The sequence below is a fragment of the Lynx rufus genome, unplaced genomic scaffold (genome assembly GCF_022079265.1).
Source record: "Lynx rufus isolate CCGP_SWC_20201006 ecotype Redwood Valley unplaced genomic scaffold, mLynRuf1.p SCAF_20, whole genome shotgun sequence".
Classification (NCBI taxonomy): domain Eukaryota; kingdom Metazoa; phylum Chordata; class Mammalia; order Carnivora; family Felidae; genus Lynx; species Lynx rufus.
Window position 1 is genome coordinate 2376993 of NW_025814835.1, and position 14988 is coordinate 2391980.

The following is a 14988-nucleotide window of genomic DNA, read 5'->3' on the forward strand; positions in this document are numbered from 1 at the left end:
GGCTCCAGTCTGCCACACCACAGAGCCTGGACCGGGGATGCTGACCACACAAGACAGATGGCTAAGGTAGAGTGGTACCAATTTTTCCCTTATTTTTTGGAAATAAATGTAATAACCTTCCCCACATGGCATAATTACATTAGCATAATTAGTTATATTAGTAGCACGTGGTGGCATTGAGTGCCACGACACTTCACAGTTCTCAGAAACTATTTTTTCCCAGGGAGCTCTAAGAGAGTGAAATCCACATGAGAAACAGCGAAAACTTGCCAATGTAATAATAAAAAATCTTTTCAAACACTCCACTTGGAATTATAAAATTTAATTCAGACCTCATGAAAAACCGCCCCTGAGAACCAAAGTGGATTATACAAGAAGCAAATGACCTCATTTCAATCAATTCTTAATAATGTACAGGGAACATTGTAAGACTGTACTAATGCCTCAGGTCCTGGAGCTCCAATTATCTGTTTCTCAGCTGGTGCTGTGTGTGTGCTTGTTTACATGTCCGTCTCCAACGTGCAGGCACAAACCCTGGGGTCCTACACATCCTCGTGTCTTCCGCGAGCATCGCGGCTTCCGCAGGTACAAAGCCTTCCCACACATTGTTGCATAGATAGAGGAATGCAGAATAGGGAAAAGTCTACGTGGGGAACACCGTGGAGCTTGCACCGAGACTGTTTTTCGTGTTCCCAAAACAACAGGGTTCTTGAGTGCACGACAGCCAGAGTCATTAGCCAATTTAAGAGGCGCGTGCCAGGCCGGAGTATTCCAATTATGTCCACGTTACAGCGTGTTGACGAAGTTCAGGCGATCACAGTCGTGTTCCTACCCCATCCTGTGTGTTCTTGATTTTTCCTTCTCTAAAACTCCATAACTGCTGGGAGGTCAGCCAGAGGAAGGGATTCGAATGGTGACATTGCTTGGAGAATACGGCCAAGGAAGACAAGGGCACGTGGAAAGTTGGCTGGAAATTCAAACTGATCTATCAGTGCCAATGTGGGACCCGGATGTTGGATGAGGTTCCAACAAAGGAGCTGGGGGAGGGGAGCTGGGAACTGTAGGAACTGGTGTAGAGGAGGGGGATGGAGTGACTGCGTGTGACACTCTCCTCTTGGCTTAAAGCTCTCGTCCAGGGGCGCCTGGGTGGCTCAGTTGGTTAAGCCTCTGACGTCAGCTCAGGTCATGGTCTTGCGGTTCATGAGTTCGAGCCCCGTGTCGATTTCTGTGCTGACAGCTCGGAGCCTGGAACCTGCTTCGGATTCTCTCTCTCTCTCTCTCTCTCTCTCGCTCTCTCGCTCTCTCGTTCTATCTCTCTGTCTCTCTTTCAAAAATAAATAAACATGAAAAAAAATTAAAGCTCTCATCCAAACTTCCATTCTCCAAACAGTTTGATCTGATTACCTGTGGCCGACGGTGGCCATCTGCGTGAGCACCTTCAATTGCAGGGAACCGAGAAATGTTTCGGAAATGAATGCTTCGTTGCAAATCGCTGGTGGTAGATTGTTCAGTAAATAACGTTAGGACAATAACTTTAAAAACTACTAAGTCACACGACCACATCTCATTATGAAAATAAATTCCAGGGGTGCCTGGCTGGCTCAGTCGGTAGAGCACGTGACTCTTGATCCCAGAGTCATGAGTTCGAGTCCCAGCGTGGGGAGGCGTGCTGGTGACAGAGCAGCGCAGAAGCCAGCATCATGGCGACTCAGAGCACAACCTCATTCTGTTCCACGACCCTCCTCCAGGACGCGGGGCGTCCCCGGTCCATCCCGGCTTCAGACATCGTAGATTCCGAACACTCACCGTATCTCCAGTCCTGGCTCCTGCCTCTCAAGCAGGGTGGCAACCTTAAACCTCTGTGGGCTTCTTGCTCATTTTGTTCAGTCGGTTCTATGTGCTGGGATACCCTACCCACCGTCCGCGGGGCTGCGGACAGGACAGACTTGATGGCCTCAGAGCCGTCCCTTGGCAGGCAGGACGCACACGGCCGGGGCTGCCCGGCTCCTGTAGGACGCTTCACCTGACCTCCCTGCTCCCACCCCGTGCCCTGAGCCAATTCCGTGTGCTTGACAGGGTTTCTGTGTATGGCATCCTGTGTCTCCTGTGTCTCATCTTTGCCCTGAGATAATTTAACAAGGTGGAACATTTTGTTGGGCATCCGTCCCTCCAAATATATCCTGGCAGATCTGTACTGTTTGGGAACCAGAAGCCATTGCTTCTTCCGGACATTAAAGGCCTAGTATCACAGCAGTCTGCTTGCGACTGACCATGCCCTCCGACTCGTGCGACGTGCTCACACCAGCCCAGCACAAACGGGTCGGTGTCCCAGGACCGGGTCAGTGTCCTCCACGGCCCGCGCTGTCTCCAAGCTGTCCCAGGCCTCAGGTCACCGGTGCTTTGGGTCCTGGGACACCCCTGTCCTTCCGGCGCCCCAGACGGCCTCCCTGCCTGCTGGGCTCTAACCTGTAGGGCGGATTTCCCACGGGTTCATTCATGTCTCTACCTGCAGCTACCAGCATTTGGGTGACAACTTCCCAAACAGCTGAAAACAAATTAGCTGACAGCTTTGGAAAAGATTTTTGACCCTCTGTGTTTCAATATTCAAATTCCAAGATATGAAGGAACGTGACCAGACAATGCTGACGTCCAGCCCTAAGATTTTACGGTTGGTTATTAGCTTTCTTCAGGTGGAGTGCACACTGAGACGAAATCTCACCTGCCTTACGTGGTCTACTTGTGGAAGTGGGTACCCGCATAAACTAGTTCTCAAGGATGATTTTTAGCCCCTTTCTTTGGTTTCACAAAGCTGCAGGATGTCTGCTAATGACCCACCAGATTCGGGTCCCAAATCTACTTTATTGACCGTAAGAACACACCTTAGCGGGGTGTTGAAAACGATGTGCTATTACTGCTTTTAAGCCCATTTATTCAGTAGGAAGAGAAAAACCCCACAGCCGGAAGTCATAGTGTCCCCAGTTCCCTTCCGACAGTCGTGTGCAGTGCTGCACGGCTGGTGCCCCTCCCCACGTGCAGTTTCCAACGGGAAGACCCATCGCGGTGTCCCTGGGCTGCAGGGACCAAGGGGGGCCCGGACACGTGCCCCAAACTGAGCCACCAGTGGCTCAGTGTGTGTCCTCTCCCGACGTATCTGCCCGGCTGCTGGTCAAATGTGCGAAGTACACATCTATGATCAAGGCAACCGTCACGCTTGTCACAGAGACAGGAGCCCTCAAGGAGGAAGCAAAGCAGAGACGCAGCATAAAGAGAAAACTGGGGCGCCTGGGTGGTCTAGTTGTTTGAGCTTCCGACCCTTGATGTCAGCTCAGGTCGCGATCGCACGGTTCGTGGGATCGAGTCCGGAGTTGGGCTCCTCACTGAGTGTGGAGCCTGCTTGGGATTCTCTCTCTCCCTCTGCCCCTCCCCTGCTTGGGGGTGTGCTCTCTCTCTCTCTCTCTCTAAAAAAAAGAAAAAGGAATGGGAAGGAAAAGGAAGGGAAGGGAAGGGAGGGGAGGGGAAGGGAAGGGAAGGGAAGGGAAGGGAAGGGAGGAAGGAAGGAAGGAAGGAAGGAAGGAAGGGGAAGGGAAGGGAGGGGAGGGGAGGGGAAGGGGAGGGGAGGGGAGGGGAGGGGAGGGGAGGGAAGGGAAGGGAAGGGAAGGGAAGGGAGGAAGGAAGGAAGGAAGGAAGGAAGGAAGGAAGGAAGGAAGGGGAAAGGAAGGGAGGGGAGGGGAGGGAAGGGAAGGGAAGGGAAAGTAAGGGAAGGGAAGGGAAGGGAAGAAGAAAAGAGGGAGCACAGACCAAGCAACATCAGCCATAACCCTCTGCATGCAGCATCTTCTTGCCTGGAGCTGCCCTGATAACCTGGTGGCAAAATGCCTGTATTTCAGTATCTTACTTTACTACCGTCATCATCACCACCCTCCGCTTAAGGAATCTGAGCCGGTTTCTATCTCTTGAAACTAAAAGAATCCTCTAAATAATGGGGGTTTGGCTGCACGCAATTTCCTCTTTGATTTCTACCATTTGTCTCCAGTTCCTCCAGCCGTGTGTCTGCTTCCCTGTGCCGATGCGCGCATAGACTTCAGGACCGCTTATCAACAACTGTTCTAGCACAATAGCCAGGAGACCTGGAACACAGCTCTGGGCCTGCCGCTGTCTTCATGTGTCCTTGACGGAATCCTTTACATCGTTCTCTGAAATAGGGGAGGCCAGACCGTGCGGCCCAGACATAGGACACTGCATGTGATCTCAGACAGACTCGCTCGAGCCTAACGTTGACTGAATAGCTTTGCTTGGGCCTCATGCGTTTGCCCTGCACTCCCTACAACAGCCATGGAACGTAGCTACCCGTATCCCCACGTCACACACAAGGAAAGCTAAGCTCACACAGGTCACCGGGGACCGGATGAAAAGCCAAGGGTCCGAGTCTACAGTGCGTGTCCTCTCCGGGGCACACCAGAGCCGTGGTTCTCACTTGTGGACCAACCACACACCAACTCCTCAGAGCGCTTGTGAGTGGGATATCATTTGGAAAACTGCAAACTCCATGGATGAGTCACACACCTGCCATACCAAATAAGACACAGCTCTGATGAAGTGAGCTGTATGCCAGTCTCGGGGCACGACCCACGAGAGTGTCCTAACCTTGAAGCATGACCCTTGAGAGCGTCTTAAACTCCAAGTACAACCCACGAAGTGTCCTGACCTCCAAGCACGACCCACGAAGTCCTAGCCTTGAAACATGACCCCCAAGAGTGTCCTAATCTCCAAGTACAACCCATGAAGCACCCTAACCTCCAAGTACGACCCACAAAGTGTCCTAACCTTGAAGCACAACCCACAAAGTGTCCTAACCTTAAATCACAACCCACAAGAGTGTTCTAACCTCCAAGTATGACCCACGAGTGTCCTAATCTTGAAGCATGACCCACGAGAGTGTCCTAACCTCCAAGCATGACCCACGAAGAGTCCTAACATTGAAGCACGACCCATAAAAGTGTCCTAACCTTGAAGCACGACTCACGAAGTGTCCTAACCTCCAAACACAACCCACAAGAGTGTCCTAACCTCCAAGTATGACCCATGAGTGTCCTAACCTCCAAGTAGAACCCACAAGAGTGTCTTAACCTTGAAGCATGACCCATGTGAGTGTCCTAACCTCCAAGCACAACCCAAGAGAATGTCCTACCCTCCAGACCCGACCCACAAGAGTATCCTAACTTCGCACAGCAACTGTCTGCCAGGGTTTCCAAAGAGAAGCTTTGGAAAGGTGAGGGTCAATGGTCCTTCAAACCCCACAACAAGTGAATCAAGTCTGTGGCCAGAACAAACTGTGTGGAACACAAGCTAGTAAGAGAACCATTGATTTTTAAGCTCCTGGAGCCTAGAGGAGCATTCAGTTGTAATTGCTGTCAGTTGATGAAAATGCATGGATTTCTCCATTTAAAAAATAACAAAAATGTGGCATTGAAAATGTCATCAAGATAAAAGTCCCAAAACCTTTGAAGAACTCAGTGAGTTGACTGCAGGTTTGGAACAAAAGTCTGACTCAACACAACATATGAGAGAATTACAGTTCCCTAAATAATAGGACATTAATCGTGGCAGGCTTCGATAAAAATAACGTATGCCTGATGACTTCGCAGGTAAACATTTGTCTTGTGTCCTTCACTGTTTTAAATTTAAAATCTATGAGTTTTGGGGCTCCTGGGTGGCTCAGCCGGTTGAACGTCCAACTTAGGCTCAGGCCGTGATCGCACAGCTTGTGAGTTCGAGCTCCGCATCAGGCTCTGTGCTGACAGCTCGGAGCCTGGAGCCTGCTTCGGATTCTGTGTCTCCCTCTCTCTCTGCCCCTAACCCACTCGCATTCTGTCTCTGTCTCTCTCAAAAATAAATAAAAACATTAAAAAAATTAAAAAATAGAAATCAATGAGTTGTTTTGGAAGCAGTCATAGAACTATTTATGATAACCAATAAAAATGAGTCCAGTGAATTAACAAGCGTATACAGTATACGGACATATAACCTGTACTTACAGCCTCTAACCACGATTAAAATGAAGATGCTACACAAGCTGCGTAAGACAGAAGCGGCTCACAACCGCCACCACAGCCACACTATCAGTCCGCGTTCTGCAGGCTTTGCTAACGGCCATCACAGCTGAAAGGCGGAGGATTACCTGCCGCCACTGCTACTGCCCCCGCTTTAAAGACGGGAAAACTGAGCCAAGCAGAGGCGAGGAAGCCATCTAAGGACCCACGGCATCAAGCCCCGTGCTGCTGGAACACTGCACTGCTCTGCCTTTCCTGAACATTCGAATGTACTCCTACAGGGTGGTTTTAACGAGGTTCCGCAAATGTGCAGCAGGTGGTTGTGGGGTGGCCCCATACTGTCTCGGGGGCCGTGCAGAGTGGCCGGCAGGACTCACAGAACCGGGGACACAGCCCAGCGCAGCCGGGAGGAGGGCGGCGGCCAGCAAGGTCGTGCCCTGGGAAGGAGCGAGCCGGCTGTGCTGTGCGGGGTGAGGGCTGCAGGGCACGGCCTTGAACTCGCGGAGTCAGGCTTCCTCAGCGCAGGGCGGACACCTGCACGAGGAAGGCAAAGCCCTACCTGGAGGCCTCAGAGGGCAGATTTCGGGAGAAGGGGGTCGCGTCTAGCACAGGGCGCAGGCGCGTGATGCAGCAACCCACCCTCAGGGGGCGCCTCTAACCCGCCTTGGTTCCCGTGGTCCTCACAGCGCCCCCCAGAGACAGGTGTCTGGACGCTCAGAGGGTGACGCAGCAGAAACCGGCCGCGTCCCCACTCAGAGCACAAGGCGGGCGTCTAAACCACCTGGGGGAAGGGAGCCCCTGGCTGGGTGCCTGCTCTCTGTGGGTTTGGTGCACCTCGTGTTAGCGTCAGACTCGTGTTAGCGTCAGAATGGAGCCGGACGCTGGACCTCGTGTGATGAGCTGAATGTCCAGGCTTCCGGCTTGTTCTGAAATATTGTCTGCAGGGGCACCTGGGACGCTCAGTCGGTTAAGCCTCGGACTCTTGGTTTCGGCTGAGGTCATGATCTCAAACTCTGTGGGTGCAAACCCCTCATCAGGCTCTGCATTGACAGTGTGGAGCCTGCTTGAGATTCTCTCTCCCTCCCTCTCTCTCTGTCTCTTTCTGTCTCTCTCCCTCTTCCCCTCCCCTGCTCTCTCTCAAAATAAATAAATTTAAATATATATATATATATATATATAGTTTTCAAAAACAACTAAAAATATCTGATAAAAAATCAAATCAAATCTGATAAAACAAACAAATCAAAAACTCCATAAATTTCTAAGGCCTTTCCTTGCAGAAGTCTTCTACAAGGAACTGGGTTTTAGGTTCTGCAAGGAACTGGTTTTAGGGTTTTAGCCCTGCAAGGAACAGGGCTTTTTCTGGGTGGGAAACAAGGGTTAATCTAAGGACGAGGGTCTGCCCCAGGGGTTTTGGTACTGGGGTTCCCTGCCCTCTAACAGAGGACATCCGCTGCGGAGGCCTTGACCACGTGCAAAGTGCCCCCCTTCCTAAACCCCCCTCAGCACCTTGGTGCCAAAATGAGGGCGGTGGGGACAAGGATTCCCACTGGGCAGTGTGGGCGGCGACCTTATAAACCGGGCAGGGTGTGCGAGAGCCCTGCCTTTCCTCCCGCGGTCTGTCCCTCTGTCACATCCTGTACTCCTCTGCCTTCCCACCTCAGGGTCTCTGCAGACGAACCTTCTGACTCAAGCCTCACGTCCCTGCGACTGTCCGGGCACAGCAGCCCTACCACCTTTTCTCCCCTGAAGAGGTGCATCTGGCCTCCTGTTCCCGCGTTCAAAGGCCCGTGATGGCTTCATTGACTGCGTCCTCAGGCACCCAACCCTGCCCCAGGCACTGTCAGCTCACGGAGATGCAACACAGACTGGTCCCTGAGAGGTCAGTACCCGTGAGGAGGAGCTACCCACTGACGCCAGGCATCCCGGGACATCACGGCCTCACACAGATTCAGACCCAATCCAGCCATGCATTTCTGCTCTATGAATGAGCACATCACCTGAGCTCTGTGAACATCCCTTTCCCTAGCTGTAACATGCGAGCATGGAACTTATTTCGTAGACTTACTATGCTGTGAAACAGTCAATGCAAAGGATCTTGAACAGTACTCATCTTGGGCGTTTGTGATGGTTAATTTTACATATTGACCTGAGGGGCCCTGGGATGCCCAGATGTTTGGTTAAACAGGACCCGGGCGTGACAGGATAAGATTAAGGCTGGAATTTGTAGACTGAGTAAAGCACATGGCTCTTCCGTGTGGTTGCACCTCATCCAATCCACTGAGAGCCTGGAGGGAACAAGAGGGACAAGTAAGAGAATGCTCTCTCTTCCTGCCTGTCTTCGAGCTGGGACAAAGGTCCCAGCCTGGATCCCACACCTTTGTCTCTCCTGGCTCTCAGACTACAACCATCACTGGCTCTCCTGAGTCTGGACTGGTCAGCCTCCATGACCATGCGAGCCAGCTCCTGATAAGTCTCTTCGTGCACACGAACAGTTCTGTTTCTCATGGGAACCCTGGCAATTCTGTGTTATGAGCAATACGGTACTCAATAAATGTTGACTCCTTGGGCCACAGAGGAATGACCTATGGAGAGGGGAGGAGATACTTTGGGTAAAGGAACTTGAAAATGCAAACGTTTGAATCAGACCACAGAGCATTACCGCCTGGAACTGCTCTGTCTTTCCCTGAAAACTTTCCTGAACCCTCCTGAAACTTCTTAGGCTCTCAGAGCTCACCCGCAATGGACACCCACTGTGCATAGTGACCAGCTTTGAGTCACCGTTTAGTGTCTCCCACTTCAGCCCAAGGGACTCCCTTTACTATTTCTTGTAGGACAGTTGACAACAAACTATCTCAATTTTTGTTTATCGGGGAATGTCTTAATTTCTCCTTCATTTTTAAAGTATAGTTTAGCCAGATATAGAACTCTTGGTTGACAGGGTTTCTTAAATGTCAACATTCTGAACAGGGCATCCCACTGCCTCCCGACTTTGATGGTTTTGACCAGAAATTAGCTACTAACCATGTTGAGGATCACTTCCATCTCTCTTGCTGCTTTAAAGAGTATCTCTGTTTTGACTTTCAATAGTTTGATTCTGAAAAACTTGATTCTGACTGTTTTTGCCAGGTTTTTCATTGCTTTTAAGGAGGAGTGGATGTGGGGGGTTCCCAACTCTGCCATTTTCAGAGATGTCACACATGATGTCTGGATGACAGATGGTGATACACACCCTCTAATTAAGTTAGGCTGCAGAGGACAGAGAGGCATGTGCATGTCAACACAACTTTATTTCAAGCGTCAACAAGAATTTTCTCTTCTCACAATTCTCAAACATACTCAAATCATATTTACATAACACTGTAAGAGAAAATGAGAAGTTTAAGCATAATGAGAACTTTAAAACTCAGTAACGTGCTCCTCAGGAGAGATGTAACCGTAGAAAAAGACAACCGCCTGCAAAAGATTAACTGTGAACATATCTCTGGCCTGGACTTCGAAAAGCAGAATTATAATCTTAGAGCTGGAAGTTAATTTAGCGGGCATGGGCTATAGCATCTCTGCAAGGAACAATGTCCTAGACTCACGGGCTCCCGGACTGGAGAACTCACCTCCCCTTCACTGCCCTGGGGAAACCCTGGTGCCATGGTTACCAAAGGGGTAGGAGCGAAGAAAAGAGTGTTAGCCACTGGCATCCACCCCAAATCTACCAATTGCAGAAAAGAGGTCATAGGTGTCAAGGGTGGGAGGTACAGGCAGAGATTCCCTTCTCTCTTGTCTCATCATTGCATCCGAGAGGGTCTTGGATGAGCATAGGGATGGTTCTGAGTTCACCCAGATGCTGTGCTGGATCACAAGCTAGGGGATGCAGGACAGAAGAGTAGGCAAATTACATCTGGACAACTGCAAGGTGGGGGCAGGGAGTGCAGAGCCATGGCAGGTCAGGCCCTGGTCATCGAGGAGGATGTCATAGACCGAATGTGTGCGCCCGTCTGCAAACTGATTTGTTGACCCCTAATCCCCAATGTGCTGGTGTCAGGAGGTGGGGCATTCGGGAGATGGCGAGGTCATGAGAATGAACCTCTTATATATGGGATTAGCATCCTTGTGAAAGAGGCTCCAAGGAGTTCCCTTGCCCCTTCTGCCGTGTGAGGACAAGGCAAGAAGGCAGTAGTCGTGAGCCGGGAAGCGGGTCCCCATCAGACACCAAATCTACCAGTGACTCGATCTTGGACTCCCATCCTTTAGAACGATGCGAAATGAATTTCTGTTGCGTAGAAGCCACCCAGTCTGTGGTATTTTATTACAGTGGCCTGAATGACCCAAGAGAATAACTGACCCAAAGAACCTGCAAAGTCCTGGGAGACCCCGATGATAATTGTCGAGAGGAGTGAAATGTTGTGATGTCAGAGAAATGGAACAGAGACGGTCCCTTGCTGCAGGGCAGCCTCGTGGAGCGATGTGCCTAGATACACTATGTCACCTCCCGTGTCTCACGCCTAAGTATTTGCAGGAGCTCATTAGCACTGGAAGTTTTCCCAGTTTTTAATGAAATTTTACAATGTCATAAAGTAGTACCTATACCTAAGGAAAAATGCTCATTGGAATATGCATTTTAAAATGGTTTTTACTGAGGACAATTTTCTTTTAACTACCAAGACTATTAACTTTTATAATATTTTTTGCATAAATGACCCACTGATGTTATTTATACCACATATAATGACAGTAATTTTTCTGTGTTTGTTGTAAAAATCGTCTTGACAATGGAAACGGTGCCTAGGAACCAAGATCTTTTTCCTGTATTTTAGGGAAAATCATATCAAATTTGTGTATGTAACCCAAAAGAAAATATGGAGTGTCTTCTTGCTAAATAAAATAATTAACATTTCTCAAGGAGAAAGGAAAATGAAGGCTCTATGCAACCCTCCCAGATTTGGCCATAAGGATTTACTACAGAAAAAACAATATTGAAAGCATTATTGGCCTCAGGATAGATTTCACTTCAGTGTCCCACAAAATTATACTTATGACAAGACAGTGCAAAGGAAACATGACGGAATGGGGAGACTAAACTGGATGAATCTGGGGACCATGTTTGGACATTTAAAAGCTCTTGACCATGGCCAAGGCTCTCGTTTTAGGGATACAAACAAGTTCCATAATTTGATGTAGGGAGCTCTGAAGTTTCTCCAATGATCAAGTTAAGTCTGAAAGGTCCTTGTCAGTAGAATTGTATCTCACTCTGTGGACTGCATGTAAATGCATGTACGTTGTACTGGGATTAATAAAATATAAACCATTGAAATGTACAACTGATTCACTGTAGCATTTTTTCATTTTGTCTTTTGCGTGTTTATCTTGTATCCTGTGACCTTGCTGACATCACTCATTAGTTCAAATAGTTTCTGGTAGATTCTTTGGGATTTTTCTAGGTAGACAATCCTATCAGCTGCAAATACAGTTTGATCCTTTCTGACGTTATGCCTTTTTTTGCTTTTATTTCAGCGGCTAGAATTGTTATGCTATGTCGAATAAGAACAGAGATCCTTGTGTTTCTCCTGATTGGATGGGGAAAGCATTCAGTCTTTCACTATTAAGTATGAGGGAAGCTGTAAGGTTTCATGTAAATATTACCATGTTGAGGAAGTTACCCTCTGTTCTTAGTTTGCTGAGAATTTTTAATTATAAACGGGTGTTAGATTTTGTCATATGCTTTTTCTATGTCAGTTATGATCCTATGATTTTTTTTTTTTACTTAGCCTGCTAATATGATAGATTACGGTGACTGATTTTTGAGTGCTGACCCAGCCTTGCATTTCTGGAATAAACCTTACTTGGTCATGGTGTATAATTCCTTTTAAACATTGCTGGATATTTGCCTATATTTCGTTGAGGATCGTGTGTCTATGTTCATGAGAGATATTAGTCTGTAGCTTTTTCTCTCCCTTTTTTTTTTTCATTTTGCCCTTTCTCTATCAATATATATTAAAAGCACAATTGGTCTTACAGTAACTGAGTCTGGTAGTTGTTTGTTTCAAAAATCCTTACACTCCAAAATGTTGGAAGTCACTGGATAGGAAAGTATGAACATCTTTCTCAGTTCTGTGGAATCTTAATTCAATTTGTGAAGAATACTCAGGCATCAGGGAGTGATGAAAACACCCATCCATGTGAAAATACCAGGCATCAATAATTTTAAAAGGCAAGTGGGCATCCAAAGGGGAAAAAAAGCTAGTTATCTAAAATGGGGAAAATCACTTTACTTTCCAACTTGTTCACAGTACGATCAAAATTCTGAGCTGCATCTAAAGATACACATGAAAATTAAGTCCAATGAAATAATTTCATATCTGACTCTTTTCCTGGGTATTAAAGTTGACAGATGAATCTTTTACAACATGTAATAACTCAGGAATACAGCACCTTTGAGATCTGTTGAGGAACAAACTATTACTTGACAAGATGAATCCGCACAAAGAGCTCATAAGAGAGCTTACAAAAACCCTACTGATAAACAATATAGCAACTGAAATACAGAATTAAGATTTTTAAAAAAGCATTTTCTATGAGAAAGAAACTCAGATACTATCTAAAGTCAAGTGTACTTATAAAGTTAGCTCCAGTTCCCGTTAACGTGACATAATCTTTGTTTTTAACTTACAGCGATCAACCGTTTAAAATTTCTTCCTATTCCACCTTATTTTACACGTTGCCAATTAAATTAATGTTAAAGTCAATAAATGTATTCATAAATAGTATGCATATTATGATCTAATTTTTCTGAGATTCCTTCTCCCTCCCTCCACCCCTCCTTTTCATCCTTTGTTCTTATGTATACTCATTGTACACACTTAGAAGATGTTAATGATGGTTCTTTAGTCTTTATAATTTCTTGTAGTAATCTTGTCTCATTTCTACAAAAACAATAGACATGTGTTCTTTTTGTTTTTTTTGTTTTTTTTTTTCAACATTTTTTTATTTTTGGGACAGAGAGAGACAGAGCATGAACGGGGGAGGGGCAGAGAGAGAGGGAGACACAGAATCGGAAACAGGCTCCAGGCTCTGAGCCATCAGCCCAGAGCCGGACGCGGGGCTCGAACTCCCGGACCGCGAGATCGTGACCTGAGCCGAAGTCGGAAGCGCAACCGACTGAGCCACCCAGGCGCCCCTACTTAATTCTCGAATGGAATTAGGGTTCCATATATTTGCGTCTACCGTGTGTGAGGTACACAGCACACTCATCAGGAAGCTTTTAAGGAACCTGTGGGTTTATTTCCTCTCCTCTGCCGGAAGTGGGAGGGTAGGGTATGAAAACACCAACCAGTTTGGGCTGGGAAGCCCTGAGATCGCAGGAGCGGCTGCGCCCTGGGCCTTGCTGGGGAAGGCCTGCGGTCCCCGCTTCCTGGAGGCTGTCAGTGGGGCGTTGGGGAGGGTGCTGGAGGCACACCGAGCAGACACAGTCAAGTAACTTACGAAGACACGTTCAACAGCCGTATTTCAGGGTTTCCATAGGACAGTCAGTCTAAAAAATAAAATAAAAGCTTAAATGTTTTACAGCTGTCTTTTATAAAGGTTTTTATTTATTTATTTATTATTTATTTTTTTTTAATTTTTTTTCAACGTTTTTTATTTATTTTTGGGACAGAGAGAGACAGAGCATGAACGGGGGAGGGGCAGAGAGAGAGGGAGACACAGAATCGGAAACAGGCTCCAGGCTCCGAGCCGTCAGCCCAGAGCCCGACGCGGGGCTCGAACCCACGGACCGCGAGATCGTGACCCGGCTGAAGTCGGACGCTTAACCGACTGCGCCACCCAGGCGCCCCATATATGTGTTCTTTCTGAAAACAGAGAAAGGGGGGGTGGCGCCTGGGTGGTTCAGTCAGCTCTTGATTTCGGCTCAGGTCACGATCTCACAGTACGTGAGTTCAAGCCTCACATCAGGCTCCATGCTGGCAGCGTGGATACTTCTTGGGATTCTCTCTCTCTCTTTCTCTCTCCCCCTCTCTCTCTTTCTCTCTGGCCCTGCCCCCTCCAAATGAAAAAAAAAATAATAAACTTAAAAAAAGAGAGAGAAAGGGAAAGAGAAGAAGAGGAAAGAAAGACCAAAGGATGAGGGAAAGAGGGAAGAAAACATTTACCCACGTATTTGTCAGTTTTCCAACATGATTCCCCTGTGTTCTCCACAGCAGGTCTCCATAAGAATGAAACTAATATAATTCGACAACGTTGTATTGTGTTCCTGTACTTATAGAAATGCCTTATAAAACAGTGCAATTACTTTGTGTGAAAATAGCATACTCGTAAGTAAGAATACTTTAAGGAACATAATTTTATTTTCAATTCAAGAAATTGGTTCAAATCACACATCCACCAGACTTCATGCAGAACACAGAGCGATTTAGGATGTCTACATTTGGTATACATCGATTAATACAATTCTTAGTTTTTGGCATTCGGCTTTGTGAGTTTACCGGTATTCATGCTGAATTTATAGATGATAAGACACATTTTAGAGAAACAAACTTCAGAGAGTAGTTGTAACAGCATCTGGTGTAGGAAGATCCACGTTCATCATTATTTCTACAGCAGTGTTTAAGCAATCACGTTGGTAAAATTAAAAAAAATCAATATTCACATATTTTCTTCGTTATACATACTACTATGTTATCGGGAGATAATTAACTGAAAACCTTACACAGAGAAGTTACATTTATCTCTTAGAGATAATAATGCTGTTAAAAATCAGCAGCTGCACAGAAAGACATGCATATATTTCATTTCAACATTGAGTTAAAAAATTCACACGTAACAACTGGAATGCAGTATTCACTTCTCTATATTGGGGGAGACAACAAAATTAATGTACAAGTGCTCTTTTCCACCAAGCTATTTTTTTTGATGGGAAAAATATGATAATCTCTGAAATCCTTACATG